The sequence below is a fragment of the Zingiber officinale genome, chromosome 7B, assembly GCF_018446385.1.
Source record: "Zingiber officinale cultivar Zhangliang chromosome 7B, Zo_v1.1, whole genome shotgun sequence".
Lineage (NCBI taxonomy): Eukaryota > Viridiplantae > Streptophyta > Magnoliopsida > Zingiberales > Zingiberaceae > Zingiber > Zingiber officinale.
The window spans coordinates 64,257,299-64,276,075 of NC_055999.1; positions in this window are offsets into that span (position 1 = coordinate 64,257,299).

Sequence of the window (18,777 nt, forward strand, 5' to 3'; positions counted from 1 at the left end):
TCTAAGGTATATTAAGGGAACCTTTAATGTAGGACTTTGGTACCCTAGGACTTGCATTTTTGACCTAACTGGCTATTCTGACTCAGACTATGCCGGGTGTAAACTAGATAGAAAAAGTACAAGTGGTAGCTGTCAATTTCTAAGTCAGTGCTTAGTAAGTTGGTCAAGCAAAAAGCAGCACTGTGTTGCTTTATCCACTACTGAAGTTGAATACATAGCTCTAGGAGAATGTGCATCTCAACTACTATGGATGATGCATACCTTAAAAGACTATCAAATAGAATATAAAAACATAAAAATTTTAATTGATAATATAAGTTCAATTAACTTAACCAAAAACCCAACTCACCACTCAAGGACTAAACACATAAAGGTAAAACGCCACTTTATAAGGAATCATGTAGCTAAGGGTGAAACTGTACTTAACTATGTTGAGTCCAAATCAAACCTGATTGACATTTTTACAAAACCCTTACCTGAACTTGAGTTCAGTACACTTAGAAGACAGATAGGACTATGTTTTTGTAGAATAGAGTTTACTTTCAAACTTAATTCTTCTAATTGCTATTTCAGTCTGTTACTTAGGTTTAAAATTCTAGGGAGAATATTTACCCCCTAGAAAGCATGCAATCCTAGTTCTTAGCCAGAGCATCTCACAAGCACACTAGGTTTACCTTGCTTGTGTATGAAAAATACTTAGAATGGTGTGAGATGCATAGGGCACTACCTGGACTTCAGAATGCTTATGTCTGTGCATCGACATAAGTCTGAACAATAAATACAAACTTTATATCAATCAATTAAGTGATCCATGTTTAGTCAAAACTAACTGGAACATTTACTTAATTTGACTAACCAAATGAAAACTACTATCTCTTGGTAAACAGCTAGTAACTAAAGGTTAGACAGTTGTTTGTAAGTAAATATTTTGGTTACTCATGCTTAGACTCTAGGATTTTTTTATAACAAAATTATTTTGGCATTAATCAAGGGGGAGTGAACAAGGGATTTTTAAAACTAAGTTGATATTTTCTTTTGATTTAGTTTTTGAAATTATTATGTTAGTTAGTGTTGAAATTTTTTAACTTTTTTACTAAGTGTTGAAATTTTTTGTGATAAAATAAATTCTTGGTTTTTGAAATAAATAGTTTTGACTCATCTTAAAAATGTCTTTTGACAAAATTATTTTAACTACATTTTACTAAAGTTCTTTTATGATTTTAAGATTCTTTAAGCTAATTTTTACTAAAATCAAAATTATGATCAAATTTTTTTAGTATTATCAAAAATCTTAATAAGCTAAGCTTTGAGTAAAGTACTTATTTGGACTTTTCTTTCACTTCATTCAAAAACTTAAGTACTTTACTAAGTTTTAAGTTCTTTAAATGTATATAACTTTCTCTCTAAGCCGTTTTCAAAAATTCAAAAATTTTGCTAAATTTTTTTTTATCAAAACTAATATTTTAAGTACAAACTGCCTTTCAGGGAGAGCTAATTATTCCCCTCTATAATTTTGCTAAAGTTTCTTTATCAAAACTAATATTTCAAGTACAAGCTGCCTTTCAAGAGGAGCTAATTATTCCCTTCTATAATTAGTATTTTTGATCTATGGCAAAGGGGGAGAGGAAAGTGAAGTTAAAAATAAATAAAAAGCTAAGTTAAAATTGAATAATTAGAACAATTTGTTATTACATTACTTGCTAGGTTTTTATGCCATGTTGTATTTATCTAGGCTATGATCTTGCTATGTTTTTACTTAACTTTAAATTTTATTATCATAATAAAAAAGGGGGAGATTGTTGGTGCGGTAAGCATCCAACGATCGAAGCTAAGTTTTGATAATGACAAAGGGTTCAAAGTTAAGGTCATTTGTGATCTAACATGCTTAAATGAGTTTGCAGAAAAGTGCTAAGTGTACTTAAACAAAAGTCCTATCTGTGGTTAGACAGGTGGAAAACCCTAAGGGGTGGTAACCCTAGGTCCTAGGAGGTGGTAACCCTAGGTCCTAGGGAGTGGTAACCCTAGGCAGAAAGTCTTGGCGGGTCAAAGGCTTCAGGCAAAAGTCCTAGAGTCGAGGACTCTAGGTGGAAAGTCCTAGTGTCGCGAACCAGGTGAAACACTGGGCGGGTCATGGAGCGGACATCCAACGGAAAGTCCTGGAGCCTCGGGCGCTGAGAAAAAGTCCAGTTGGTCTGGAGGATCAACTGACAATAGGTAAACTCTCCTGAATAGAGTAGGTGAGGACGTGTTCCCCGGTGAGGGAACAGTAGGCATCGATTAGACCTAGGATTTCCTGTCGAAAATCCAAAGTCAGAACCAGACAATCCAGAGACTATCAAATACTTATGTTTGACTTATTTTATTGTGCTAAATTCTATCTTGCAAGATATGGTTTGTATTTTGGACTAACTCATCTTGCAGAGGGTGAAAAAGAAGCAAAAGGCTCGGATGAATAGTCCTGAGACGCCCTCCATGGAGCTTGGAGACGCCTCGGGTCACTAGTTGATGATCTCCTCATAGCAGGGCAGAAGCACCCTCATGGAGCTTGAGGGCGCCTTAGACACTGAGTAGAGGGCGCCCTCATGGAGCTTGAGGGCGCCCTGGACGCAGGTGGAGGGCGCCCTCCATGTAGTTGGAGGTGCCCTCAGGCGAATAATTGGTGAAGAGGTCAGAGCTCATCCACATTGCGGATTTGGTGTGGATGAGGGCGCCCTCCATGGTGTTGGAGGCGCCCTCAACAGGCTATATAAGCTTGTCTCGAGTAGCAGCAAATCATGAACATAATTTGACAACCCTTCTTCCGTGTGCTGCTTAAAAAATGATCCAGCGAAGCTGTAACAAGTCTCCGACAACCAGAAGCTTCAAGATTACTATTTTCGTTGTCAGTATAATTTCATTACTATTTAATATTGTAAATCTGAATTGTAACTTTTCAAGCTTATAGTGATTATCCAAAGTAAACGCTCAACGAGAGTGGGCGTTGGAGTAGGAGTCACCTCAGGCTCTGAATCAAGTAAATCTTGGTGTTTGTGTTTTTAATTGTTATTTAATTTTTTGCTGCGTTTTACTCTTAGTTTTCCGAAACGAAAGTGAAAGTCACTAGCACTATTCCCCCCTCCCCTCCCTCTAGCTAGACCTGACCACGGTTCGGAACCGACGGTTCGACGGTTCGGAACCGCCGGTTCGACGGTTCCAGGCAGGTCGACCCTTAACCTTAACCGCCCAAGATGGTTACGGTTCACGGTTCAGAACCGCCGGTTCACGGTTCTTCACGGTTCGCCACAGTTCAAGATTAATATGTTAAAAAAAATTAAAAATTAAAAATTAAACATTAAACATTAAAAATTAGAAATTAAAATTTATTGAAAAAAGGGCTTGCACTTATTTAAGTTGCCTACGTATCCCTTTAGGGGAATCAAAGCCCACGTAGTTCTTTTACATTTTTATCATTTTACATTTTCATTCACTTCCATTTTCTGTTCCTGTCGTATTTGTTCCTTCAGTATCAAAATCTTCAACTTCGTCATCTGAAAGTTGTATTCCTTGGATTCTTTTCTCCGCTATGGTCCAATCGTCCAGTAATGCTTGGGCTTCCAATGAGTCGGGAGACAAAGTTGATCGTCGTTCATCTAATATGTTGCCGCCGACACTGAACGTCTGCTCCACAGCAACAGTTGACACTGGACAAGCTAAAATTTCTTTTGCGATCACGGAGAGAACGGGAAAACTTTGAGCCTTCTGTGACCACCACTTTAAGATATCGAAGTTTTCGCTATCTGCTTCATTAAAATCAAAAGAAGTCGTAAAATAATTCTCAAGTTCCTGTGTGGAACTTGAGGATCCTCGTGGACGTTTTGTCCGTTCTTTTAATAAGAGTTGTGCTTTTGTAAGTTTTAAATTACTACTAGTAGTTTGTTGAATTTCAGAAATATTAATTTGTGTTCCATATTTTACATAATATTGATTATAAATATCATATAAATAAATTCTAACATTATATATAATATTAACTGGATCAGGGGAAGAAGAATCTTTAATTGGAATTAAAGCGTCATAATATAAAGTTAACATTTCTTGTAAAACTTCTAATTTAAATCTAGGATCTAAAGCAAATGCAATTAAATAAATTTCAGGAATTAAATAAAAATATTTTTCCCATTTAGTTTTCATAGCTAAGATGCAAGGAGATAAAGATTCATTATTAATATATTAATTTAAAACTAATACTATATTAGAAAAATTTTCTAAAACTAATTGAGCAGTGGGATAATAAACACTGGAAAGTTGTTCGGTTGCATCATTAAATACTTTTAAAATTTCACAAATACTACTACAAATATTCTATTGTTGTGAAAATAAATATATATTAGTATTAGTGTTTTGTGCAAAAAATGAACATAATAATTCTTTATATTGAAATGAATCTTGTAATAATTGGTATGTTGAATTCCAACGTGTTAGTACATCACGTGGAAATTTTTTAGGTCTCATTCCATTAATTTTACAAAACCTACCCCATTGTTTCATTATAGATGGATGAGACCATAAATAAGAAATTGCAATTCTAATTGGTTTAATATAACTTTCTAAAATTTTTAAACCATCTTGAACACATAAATTTAAAACATGACATACAAAACGAATATGAAAAAATAAACCTCCAATAATAGGTTGATAAACAAATTTTAGATCATCTATACAAGCGGTATTAGAACTAGCATTATCTAATGATATTGAAAATATTTTATGAGTTAAACCATATTCTTCTAAAATTAAACATAATAATTGTGCGATATTATGAGCATTATGTGATTCATCAAAAACTCTATAAGCTAATAATCTTTTTTGGAGGTTCCAAGAGTTATCGATCCAATGGCAAGTCACACCCATATACGAATGTGTTTGCCAATGATCACTCCAAATATCGGAACATAAAGAAACTTTATTATCTAATTTACTAAATCCATCAATTAAATTCTTTTTTCCTTGTTTTACTAATTTTTTAATTGTACGAGTAAGTGTAGTCCTAGGAACACGTTTAGCACATGGATTAAGAGATTCTTTACAAAAATCTTCAAATGTGCATTTAGATCCAAAACTAAAAGAAAGATGTTCTACGGAAACAAATTTAGCTAATGATTCTCTTAATTTATTATCCGAATATAAAAATAAACCGGAATCGATACTACTGCTAGTTGAAGAAAATCTTGATAATTGTGTTTGAGAACGGTCGAGTCCATATTCCGTCGGGTGCTTCGTTTCTACATGTTGTTTCAACGACCCATAGCCGCCGACGGCTTGGAATTTGTAGGAAGCATTGCAGTGCTTACATTTTGCACGCATTTCTCCCGACGGAAGAGTGACCTTCTCAAAACGTTTAGTAAAAATAGAAGACTTTAGAGGAGGAAGTTCTCGAACCTTAGAAGTAATTGCTGTTAGAGTGTATATTGAAAGTCTAAGCTTTTGTAAATATTTATTTTGAATAAAGAATCACATTTGGTCAAAATATCTACATTTGTTTGTAGTTGTTCAATTAATTTATATTGTAGATAACATAGTATGTGGTGTCACATACAGAAGATGATGTTATCAGTACCTTATAAATTATAAACAGCAGCTCACGACCAAAATGGAAAGGAACAAACCATTGGAAGGTCGTAGTGTAATTAGGAATTAGTTTATCTTAACTATATAATTACACTAGTATACTTAGAGTGTATTGAGTAGGACCATTTGAGGTTGTTTCTTTTATACTGATTTTATAAAGAAACAAATACAACAGTTATTATGAAGTGTGTGCTCTTAATCCTAATATAATAACAAGTACATATATTTGATATTTATTTCTTTAATTTATCAATGGGTGAGATTTAGTTCGATAAATCAATAAGCCCCATAAGTTTGGAAATGATATCACTTATAGTGTGTGTTGTTGATTATAGAAGGAAACTGTGTCCTAGTAATCTAGGTTGATAATGTCCCCAAGATGAGCTCATAAGGATTGTCATGTTAAACCCTGCAGGTGGACTTAGTCCGACATGACGATAAGGTTGAGTGGTACTATTCTTGGATTAAGATATTAATTAAATGAGTTGTCAGTAATTCACTTAATTAGTGGACATTCGACATCTTAAACATAGGGAGACTAACACACTCATAATAAGAAGGAGCCCAAAAATGTAATTTGGGATTGGTGCGGTAGTTCAATAATAGTTCTCTAGTGGAATGAATTATTATTGATAAAATTAAGTCGTGTGTTCGGGGCGAACACGGGATGCTTAATTTTATCGGGAGACCAAAACCAATTCCTCCTCTCGGTCCCTATCGTAGTCTCTTATTTTTAGAGTACTATACCCACCTATACTCACCTTCGTACCCATGATGTAGGGGCCGGCCAAGCTAGCTTGTGGTTCAAGCTAGGGCCGGCCAAGCCTTGGTTCATGGGTGGCCGGCCCTAGCTTGAACCCAAGCTTAGGTGGCCGGCCCCCATTAAATTAAAAGGAATTTTAATTTTAAATATTTCTTATGTGAAAGATATAATTTGTTGGAGAGATTAAAAATTTAAATATCTCTTTTAAAAGGATCTACAAAAGATTAAAGAAAGAGATTAGATCTCTTTTCTTATTTGTAGATTGGAAAGATATTTTATTTTTATTCTTTATAAATTATTCACATGTAGAAAAGTTAAAATTATAGAAATTTCTTTTTATCAACCATGAAAGGATTTTAAAGGGAAATTTTATTTTTTAAAATTTCCGAAGACAAATAAGGAATTTTAATTGTTGATTGAAATTGCCTTGTTTGCTCCTATTGAGGTGGCCATCCATGATGAAATTGATTAGGAAATTTTATTTAATTTTTCTTAATTAATTGTTGTCAAGGAAAGTTAAGGAAATTTTATTGTAATTAAATTTTCTTATTTACCAAAGCTAAGGAATATAAAAGAGGGGGTTGGGGTGCCTTCATGAGACACAACTTCTATTATTCTCTCCCTCTTTTTCCTTAGTGTTGTGGCCGACCATCCTCTCTCCCTCTCTTTTTCTTTGTGGTGGCCGAAACTCTTCCATTGCTTGGAGCTTTTGTGGTGGCCAGATACTACTTGGAGAATAAGAAGAAGAAGAGAAAGCTTGCATCCCTTGGAGCTTAGTTGGTGGAAAAAGTTCTTCATCCTTGGATTTTGGTGCTTGGCCGAAACTTGAAGGAAGAAGAAGAAGGTGCTAGGTGGTCCTCATCTTGGAAGATCGTTGCCCACACAACGTCCGAGGTTAGAAGAGGAATACGGTAGAAGATCAAGAGGTTTTTCTAAAAAGGTATAACTAGTATTTTTCCTTTCCGCATCATACTAGTTATTTTTGGAAATAATATCAAATACAAGAGGCATGCGATTCTAGTATTTCGAATTTATTTTCGATGTTGTGATTTTTTGTTTTTCTTTATCCTTGTGATTTGATTGTTCTTTTCGGTTGACCTAAAGTTATTTAAGGAAATTAAATATTAGTTTTCCTTAAAAGACTTTGTCTAGTCGGTGGTGGTTGCTCCCATATCCAAGAAGGTCATGTGCCTCGCCACGTCAGTACTGGAAGCCAATTTTGGAAATTAATATTTAATAGAATTAATAACCTCGGTGATTTGGATCGAAAGTGTTAAGTTCCGCAGGAGAACCAAGTCTAAACCTAAAAGAACAAATAAATTAAACTTTGGATCAAACGTGTTAAGTTCCGCAGGCGATCCAAATTTAATTTAAAAGAACACATGGTAGTTAGGAAAAGGTTCAGACCTTTGTACAAAATTTTTGTACAGTGGAACCATAGGTTTTCCGAGTAGCAACCAACAATTGGTATCAGAGCTAGGGTTTTACCTCTGTGTATTTGGTATTAGTTTAATTATGCACATGTCATACATAATTTAGGCAGGTTAATAATAGGATGTGCTAACTTTGTGGATGCAGGATCCAACTATTGTCACGCCCTGGGAAAGTTCCTGTCCGAAGAAATTTCGACAGCACCTCCCCTATACGGGTGACAATCTGAAGCATTTCTACAGGAATAATATACATCAGCCATAGGCAGCTGGAATATACACACAACCACGCAGTTATATATATATCATCAGCCCACACGGCTGGAACAAAACCAACACAACGGACAATGACAGAAACCTAATACAAACCAAAGCACAAAAACTGCTAGCCGGCTAGGCTTACACAACCAACAACCAATACTGTTGGAGTGTATACTGAAAGCCTAAGCTTTTGTAAACATTTATGTTAAATAAAGAATCACATTTAGTCAATTTATCTACATTTGATTGTAGTTGTTCAATTAATTTATATTGTAGATAACATAGTATGTGGTGTCACATATAGAAGATGATGTTATCAGTACCTTATAAATTATAAACAGTAGCTCACGACCAAAATGGAAAGGAACAAACCATTGGAAGGTCGTAGTGTAATTAGGAATTAGTTTATCTTGACTATATAATTACACTAGTACACTTAGAGTGTATTGAGTAGGACCATTTGAGGTTGTTTCTTTTATACTGACTTTATAAATGAACAAATACCTCAGTTATTATGGAAGTGTGTGCTCTTAATCCTAATATAATAACAAGCATATATATTTGATATTTATTTCTTTAATTTATCAATGGGTGAGATTTAGCTCGATGAATCAATAAACCCGATAAGTTGGGAAATGGTATCACTTATAGTGTGTGTTGTTGATTATAGAAGGAAACTGTGTCCTAGAGATACTAGGTTGATAATGTCCTCAAGAGGAGCTCATAAGGATTATCATGTTAAACCCTGCAGGTGGACTTAGTCCGACATGATGATAAGGTTGAGTGGTACTACTTTTGGATTAAGATATTAATTAAATAAGTTGTCAGTAACTCACTTAATTAGTGGACATTCGATATCTTAAACACAGAGAGACTAACACACTCATAATAAGAAGGAGCCCAAAAATATAATTTGAGATTGGTGCGGTAGTTCAATAATAGTTCTCTAGTGGAATGAATTATTATTGATAAAATTAAGTTGTGTGTTCGGGGCGAACACGGGATGCTTAATTTTATCGGGAGACCAAAACCAATTCCTCCTCTCGGTCCCTATCGTAGCCTCTTATTTATAGAGTACTATACCCACCTATACCCACCTTCTATACCCACCTAAAGGGGGCCGACCAAGCTAGCTTGGAATCAAGCTAGGGCCGGCCTAAGCATGGTTTAAGGTGGCCGACCCTAGCTTGAACCCAAGCTAGAGGGGGCCGGCCATATTAAATTTAAAAGAATTTTAATTTTAATTTTTATTATGTGAAAGATATAATTTATTAAAGAGAGTTAAAATTAAAATATCTCTCTTGTAAAGGATCTACAAAAGATTAAAGAAAGAGATTAAATCTCTTTCCTTATTTGTAGATTGGTGAGATATTTTATTTTCTCTTTAAAAATTATTCACATGTTGAAAAATTAAAATTATAGAAATTTCTTTTTATCAACCATGAAGAGATTTTTGAAGAGAAATTTTATTTTTAAAATTTCCGGAAACAAATTAGGAAGTTTTAATTTGTTGATTAAAACTTGTCTAATTTATTCCTCCATGAGGTGGCCGGCCACAATTCAATTAATTAGGAAATTTTTTCTTAATTAATTATTGTCAAGGAAATTAAGGAAATTTTATTGTAATTAAATTTCCTAATTTACCAAGGCTAAGGAATATAAAAGAAGGGGTGGGTGCCTTCAAGGGGAACAACCTCTATTATTTCTCTCCCTCTTTTGTTCCTTGGTGTGGCCGGCCATCATCATCCTCTCCCTCTCTTCCTCTTGTGGTGGCCGAACCTCTCTCTCCCCTTGGAGCTCTCGTGGTGGCCGGATACTACTTGGAGAAGAAGAAGAAGAAGGAGAGAAAGCTAGCATCTCTTGGAGCTTGGTTGGTGTTTTGATTTTCTTCCTTGGTGAAGCTTCCTTATTGTGGCCGAACCTAGCTTGGAGGAGAAGAAGGTGGTTGGTGGTTTCTCATCTCGGAAGATCGTTGCCCACACAACGTCCGAGGTTAGAAGAGGAATACGGTAGAAGATCAAGAGGTCTTTCTAGAAGGTATAACTAGTAGTTTTTCCTTTTCCGCATCATACTAGTTATTTATGGAAATAATACCAAATACAAGAGGCTTACGTTCTAGTATTTCGAATATGTTTTTTGAAGTTGTGTTCTTTTGTTTTATTTTTCCTTGTGATTTGATTGTTCTTTTCGGTTAACCTAAAGTTATTTTAGGAAATTAAATATTAGATTTCTATAAAAGGTTTTGTCTAGTCGGTGGTGGTTGCTCCCATATCCAAGAAGGTCATGTGCCTCGCCACGTCAGTACTGGGAACCAATTATGGAAATTAGTATTTAATGGAATTAATAACTTAAGGTGATTTGGGTCGAACGTGTTAAGTTCCGTAGGAGATCCAAGTCAAAACCTAAAAGAACAAATAGATTAAGTTTTGGATCAAACGTGTTAAGTTCCGCAGGCGATCCAAAATTTAATTTAATAGAACACTTGGTAGCTAGGAAAAGGTTCAGACCTTTGTATAAAATTTTTGTACAGTGGAACCTCTAGGTTTTTCGAGTAGCAACCAACAAATACAAAATACCACATAACAACATCAACACTCCAAAAACAAAACCGGAGTACAGAGCTAAACAAACTGATACATAAACAAATAAAACATAAGTGAAACCGATAAGTCTTCTGATGTGATGTGGGGAACAGCAGACAGGATACTCCAAGCGACACCATAAACAACCTGGCACCTGAAAAAAATATAGTGTCCACGGGGGTGAGTTCAACAACTCAGTAGATACCTAGTTGACATGTATAGTAAAACTATAACAAATAGTAATAACTATGGAGTACAGTCTTCTGAACAAAAGAAGGTAATGCATAATAAAAAGGCTGAAGAGTACTGTACTCACCAGGGCCACCTATCAGAATAATTAGGTCGTCAGACTGGAAGTGTCATAAACCCTGTATGCATGTCAAACATATGCATCCATCCAAATGAAGCATATAAGTGCAGCAAACACAAGCAGTAAATACATAAATGCGTATGATGCCAATGATGCGTCCTGATCACCCCTGACGCTAGTCAGTCATCTCACACAATGGTGAGACCGAGTGGGTAGGGCTGTGACAACCGTGCACTCTACCATCACTACACCTGATGAGTGACTGAGTGGACGGGATGCTGTCGGAGTACTCCTGTCCTCTGACCCCAAATCATAAATGGGGGAGCTCAATGCTCTCATCTCCCGGTACACGATGACGGGGAGGTATTTCTGCCGGCTACCACGCTGAGTCACCTGACCAACGGAGCCAAACAGAGTCCACCGTCTGTCGGCTACCACGCTGCTACACTAAATGCCAGCGGAGCCAAACAGAGCGGAACTGTCTGCCGGCTACCACGCTGAGTCACCAGACCAATGGAGCCAAACAGCAGAGCCGCCACACACCTGCCTGATGTACCACTAATCCATGAGTGGTGGTGTGTGCAGTACATGTAACTGGCGATGTGCTCAACCATAGTGGAGCCAACAATCGCGCAACATGCAATCATGATGCATGACACTAAGCATAGCAATAAACTGATCAGCATAACCATACCCATATATATAAAATGAGTACCGTAATATCGATAGTCAAATACGAAGATCTAAAGTACACAGGTCAGATAGGATATCAAAAACCTAGGTCCTGAACATAACAAGCATGGTATGTCACTACCTCTCTGAGCATATATATATATATATATAATCATGTGGGTACTAGTATAAAATGCATATCAGGTGAGCAAACAAGCATGTAACAGGTATCCGGTAGTGACGTACCGAAACAAGGACAAACATAATTATTACTAAAGGCTATAACCTACTAGACATATCAACATGACAGATCAAAAAGATAAGTCAAGGTACCCGCCTTAAATGTAGACCGAGCTAAACAATCTCCACGTCGAAGTGCTCGTCTCGAACCAGAGTCCTGTAATACATGGTATCCAGATTTAGCTAATTACATATAAATAAATTAGCTAAATCAAATCCTCGAGAAGCTAACATAAATCTAGATCCAATTATAAATCCTAATTGGATCATCTAACTCCTCAATCGTTTCTTATCTAATCCATTCAAATTAGGTCTGGCAATAAGCATAATCCATCACAAGTTCTAATCCAAATCTAACTAACCAATTCATTTAATTCATTTAGGTTAGGTAATCCCAACCATTCCCCATCTATATCTGGATTTAAATCCATGAGCAACCTCAAACCAAAACTCACCTGAGTTGAATGCCTCAGCCGATAACTCACTGCCAGAGAAGTTGCTGCCAAAGCTTGCTTCCCAAAGAACGTTGCTACCAACGGTCTATTGCCGACACTGCAAGGAACTGCAACGGTGCCAAGTTCTTCCTCTCTACCGGAGATTTAACAGAGGGAAAGACTAGGCTTGATTTCCTTGCTCCTGTCCGAACCCACAGTGAGCTGCTGGATCAAAAGAAATCCACAGCGCATAAAATTCCAAATCCACAGGACACGATACCTGTACCTCACAGCCGTGTTTGTTGCTCCACAGCCCTCAACTAGTTGCTCTTCCTCTCCACTGGTCAGAGGTGATAAGAATCCGACGACCGCGCTAGGGCACAGGAAATTCGGCACAGTTTCCTCTCCAGGTGAGGGAACCGGAGGTGGGCGACGCCGGTAAGCTTGACCTCGTCTCGTTGCCGCGATCTCGACTTAAGCAGGGAGAGGGAGAGAAGACCTTGAGCACACGACAAAGAAGATGGCTGGGTCACATGAGTTCGGCGGCGCTGGATCACAAGGGAGGCCGGCGGCACGGTGCATAGATGCTTGGCATCACCGGCGGCAGGGGAAATGGGGCTCAGACCTCACAGTGGCGGCGGCTAGTGTTGGTTGCTACTCGGAAAACCTAGAGGTTCCACTGTACAAAAATTTTGTACAAAGGTCTGAACCTTTTCCTGGCTACCATGTGTTCTTTTAAATTAAATTTTGGATCGCCTGCGGAACTTAACACGTTTGATCCAAAACTTAATCTATTTGTTCTTTTAGGTTTTGACTTGGATCTCCTGCGGAACTTAACACGTTCGACCCAAATCACCTTAAGTTATTAATTCCATTAAATATTAATTTCCATAATTGGTTCCCAGTACTGACGTGGCGAGGCACACGACCTTCTTGGATATGGGAGCAACCACCACCGACTAGACAAAACCTTTTATAGAAATCTAATATTTAATTTCCTAAAATAACTTTAGGTTAACCAAAAAGAACAATCAAATCACAAGGAAAATAAAAAACAAAAGAACACAACATCGAAAAATATATTCGAAATTCTAGAACGTAAGCCTCTTGTATTTGGTATTATTTCTATAAATAACTAGCATGATGCGGAAAGAAAAATTACTAGTTATACCTTGTAGAAAAACCTCTTGATCTTCTACCGTATTCCTCTTCTAACCTCAGACGTTGTGTGGGCAACGATCTTCCGAGATGAGAAACCACCAACCACCTTCTTCTCCTCCTAGCTAGGTTCGGCCACAAAGAAAGAAGCTTCACCAAGGACGAAGAATAAAACACCAACCAAACTCCAAGGGATACAAGCTTTCTCTCCTTCTTCTTCTTCTTCTCCAAGTAGTATCCGGCCACCACAAGAACTCCAAGCAAGAGATAGGTTTCGGCCACCACAAAAGAGGAAGAAAGGAAGAGGATGGCCGGCCACAATAATTTTCTTCAAGGATGAAGAATTTCGGCCACCACCAATGCTCCAAGGGATGCTAGAGACGAGACTTGCTTTCTCTCCTTCTTCTCCTTCCTTGATCCGGCCACAAACAAAAGCTCCACCAAGAAGATAGGTTTCGGCCAACAAGAGGAGAAGAGAGAAAGGGAAGGGCCGGCCACCACACCAAGGAAAAGAGGGAGAAAAATAATAGAGGTTGTCACCAAGAAGGCACCCTCACCTCTTCTTTTATATTCCTTGGCCTAGGCAAATTAGGAAATTTAATTACAAAATTTCCTTAATTCTTTTGCCATGTAAAGAAAAATTATTTTAATTAAAACAATTTTCTTCTTTTAAAAACAATGGCCGGCCACTTTAAAAAAAAACAAAACAAGGAGAGTTTTAATTAATTAAAACTTCCTAATTTGTCTCCAGAAATTTTATAAAAAATTTCTCCAATAATTTTTATCCCTTTTATGATTGGTTTATAAAAAGAAATTTCTATAATTTTAATTTTTCAACATGTGAATAATTTATAAAGAAGAGAAATAAAATATCCTTTCTAATCTACAAATAAGGAAAGAGATTTAATCTCTTTCTTTAATCTTTTGTAGAGACTTATAAAAGAGATATTTTAATTTTTAATCTCTTCAATAAATTATATCTTTCACATAAGAAAATTTTAAAATTAAAATTATTTTTAAATTAAATAGGGCCGACCACCTAAGCTTGGGTCGGCCACCCATGAACCAATGGTTTGGCCGGCCCTAGCTTGATCCTCAAGCTAGCTTGGCCGGCCCCTATAACATGGGTATGAAGGTGGGTATAGGTGGGTATAGTACTCTATAAATAAGAGGCTACGATAGGGACCGAGAGGAGGAATTGGTTTTGGTCTCCCGATAAAATTAAGCCGCTTCGAACACACAACTTAATTTTATCAATAATAATTCATTCCACTAGAGAACTATTATTGAACTACCGCACCAATCTCAAATTATATTTTTGGGCTCCTTCTTATTATGAGTGTGTTAGTCTCTCTGTGTTTAAGATATCGAATGTCCACTAATTAAGTGAGTTACTGACAACTCATTTAATTAATATCTTAATCCAAAAGTAGTACCACTCAACCTTATCATCATGTCGGACTAAGTCCACCTGCAGGGTTTAACATGATAATCCTTATGAGCTCCTCTTGAGGACATTATCAACCTAGTATCTCTAGGACACAGTTTCCTTCTATAATCAACAACACACACTATAAGTGATACCATTTCCCAACTTATCGGGTTTATTGATTCATCGAGCTAAATCTCACCCATTGATAAATTAAAGAAATAAATATCAAATATATATGCTTGTTATTATATTAGGATTAAGAGCACACACTTCCATAATAACTGAGGTATTTGTTCATTTATAAAGTCAGTATAAAAGAAACAACCTCAAATGGTCCTACTCAATACACTCTAAGTGTACTAGTGTAATTATATAGTTAAGATAAACTAATACCTAATTACACTACGACCTTCCAATGGGTTGTTCCTTTCCATTATGGTCGTGAGTTACTGTTTATAATTTATAAGGTACTGATAACATGATCCTCTGTGTGTGACACCACACACCATGTTATCTACAATATAAATTAATTGAACAACTACATTTACCATAAATGTAGACATTTGACCAATGTGATTCTTATTTCTAGATAAATGTTTATACCAAAAGCTAGGCTTTTAGTATACACTCTAACAATCTCTCACTTATACTAAAAGACTAAGCTGCTATATCTGCTACCATACATCTGATTCATAATCCTTCAATATGCCCATCAAAAGCTCTTACTTTAAGGACCTCAGTGGAAGGATCAATAGGTCATCACCTGATGCAATCTAGGCAGCAACAACTTCTCCTCGTTTATACGATTTCTCGTATTGGGTGGTACTTGCGCTCTATTGTGTTTACTTGCCTTATAGACTTATGGTTTCTTCGAGTTTGCTACTGCACCAACATTATTACAATAAATTGTAATAATCTTTGGACAAACCAGAAATCATATCTAAGTCTATCTTGAGGTTATTGAGTCATACAGCTTTTAATGGCTACCTCAGAGGCTTGCCATATACTAAGCTTCTATGGTGGAGTCCAGAAAAAACACCTATGCTTATCACTCTTCCATAGTTATGACTTTACCTCCTAAAATAAACACAAAACCCCGAGATTGACTTATTATTGTCCCTATCCGATTGGAGGTCAAAATCCATACAACCCATAGGAATCAAATTAACTGCCTTGTAAGCTAGCATATAATCTTTAGTGCCTCTAAGGTACTTTAATATATGCTTTACTGCAGTCCAATGTCCTTGTCTAGGGTTACTTTGATATCTGCTAACTATGCCCTTGGAATTCTGTTCTCGTGCATAGCATACATTAGGTTGTCTAACTGCCGAAGCATAAAGAACTGCCTACATGTCCTCAATCTCCTTTGATGTCATCGGAGACATCTCTTTAGATAAAGACACTTCATGCTTAAAAGGTAAGAAACCTTTCTAGGAATTTTGCATGCTTAAAACGAGCAAGGATTTTTCCGATGTATCAAGCTTGGGATAAATATATTTTTTCTTGCGATCCCTTATTACTTTGATCTCAAAAATATATACATTCTCCCAAGTCCTTTTTATTTGGACAACCATATCCTTACTTCTGACAACATTTTGATATTGTTTCCAACTACCAAAAATGTTATCTCTGTATAGTACAAGAAATACCACCACGTTTCCATCATATCTTTTGTATACACAAGACTTTATCCGTTTACTCAATAAATCCATAGGTCTGGATTACTTTGATAAACTGGATGTTCCAAGACCTTAAAGCTTTGTATCAGTCCATAGACTGATTGAGCTTGCACACAAGAGGCTCTTAACACTTTGCAATGAACCCTTCTGGTTGCTTTATATGGATGCTTTCTTCAAGACTTCCATTAAGGAATGCTATCTTGATATCCACTTGTCAAATAGATAAAAGAATCCGGATAGACTTAAGTATGACTACCAGAGAAAAAGGTTTCCTTTTTCATCAAGCCTTGCTTTGAAAGTCACTACCTTCCTGTCTATCCCTCTTTCCCTATTATAGACCTTTTTACACCCAACGGCTTTTACACCATTTGGTGATTCTACAAGCTTCCAGATTTTATTAGAATACATATATTCTAATTCTGTTATTCATTACTCTTTGCCAAGATGCTACATCTTTATCTTGGAGTGCTTCATTATATGACCGGAGATCAGGTTCATGTCCTCCAGGGATCGAATCCAAAAACTATCCCAAAACATGAACCTATTTAGGTTGCCTAACAACCCTCCCACTACGACAAGGCACTTTCTGCAATTGTGTATCATTTGTGATACGTGTTGCAGTTTACTTATGGTATCTCATCTTGTACAGTTGGTACTAAGTTAGACATGTCCTTTATTATTTCCTTAAGAACAAACTTACTTATGAGCACGTGGTTCATTATATAGTCCTTTTCTAAAAATCAGTCATTGATGCTAACAATGACCTCCTAATTTTTAAGACTATAAACCTACTTTTGTTTATCTAGGATAACTTACAAACAAGTGAACTCCTATCCAACTTATCATTGTCTCTCTTTAACATATGTGCTGGATTACCCGAATCCGAATATGCTTCAAAATAGGTTTTCACCTATTCAGTAATTCTATATGAGTAGAGAGTTCTAACTTGGAAGGTACTCTGTTCACTTTCGTTTTCAGAGTTTATCCTTAAAACAAATTTGGTAATTTTCTGAATAACTTATCATCTATCTAATTATTCCATAAGAGTCCTTTACCTTCTTTCTACTACACCATTCTGTTGGGGTGTACCAGGTGCAGTTAGTTGGGATTGAATCCCTACTTCTGATAAGTGACTCCTAAATCTTCCCAAGAGGTACTTGCCACTACGATCTCACCGTAGTATCTTGATACTTTTACTTTGACGTTTCTCCGCATCAACCTTGTACTCTTTGAACTAATCAAAGCACTTAGTCTTGCGGCACATTAAGTAAATGTATTTGTATCTTGAATAGTTGTCTATAAAATAGATGAAATATTCGATACTACCTCTTGTCTGGATAGTCATAGGATCACACAAATCAGAATGAACCAATTTCAACATATCTTTGACTCCATACCCCTTGGATTTAAAAGTTTCTTGGTTATTTTTCTTCTAAGTAAGACTCGCAGGTTGGAAAGATTTCCACTACCAATGAACCCAAAAGTTCATCAGCTACTAATGAATCCTACTCAAGTATAACCTAGCTTTAGATGCCAAAGATATAATTGGTTCATTTCCGAGGGTTGCTTTCTCTTAAAATTAGAAGATGTGTTACTAATTTGCATCGTGGGAGTTATTGGATTATAAATTGTCAACCATCATACCAGAATAGATAACTTTCCTATTTTTCTTGATAACAACTTTGTTATCAAAAATAGACACAATATCTATAATAGTTTAGAAACTGAAATCAGGTTCTTTCTAAACTTGGTACGTAAAGACAATTACTTAAAATCCATATTATATTCTTATCAAAGGATAAACATCTCCCACTGCAACAGCTACCACTTTTACAGTAGTGCCCATGTGGACGGTGATTTACCTTTCATTTAGTTGTCGGGTTTCCTGGAACCCTACAATGAATTGCAGACATGATTAATGGCATCTTGTATCTACACTCCAGGTTCTGGTAGATAACACCACTAAACATGTTTCAACTAATGAATTAAATACACCTAAATTGTTCTTAGTTCTAAGAAGACAGTCTACCTTAATGTCCAAGTCCTATTTCCAATCATTACAATTTGGGACTACTAAGTCTTTTTCTATAGTATGACTACTAGGGATTGACAAACATCCTAAGAATCACAAAAATATTTGGTAAAGATCAACTCCTTAAAATCTCCATGAATTTTGTGTATACAAAATCGAAGAGGAGATTTTATTCAT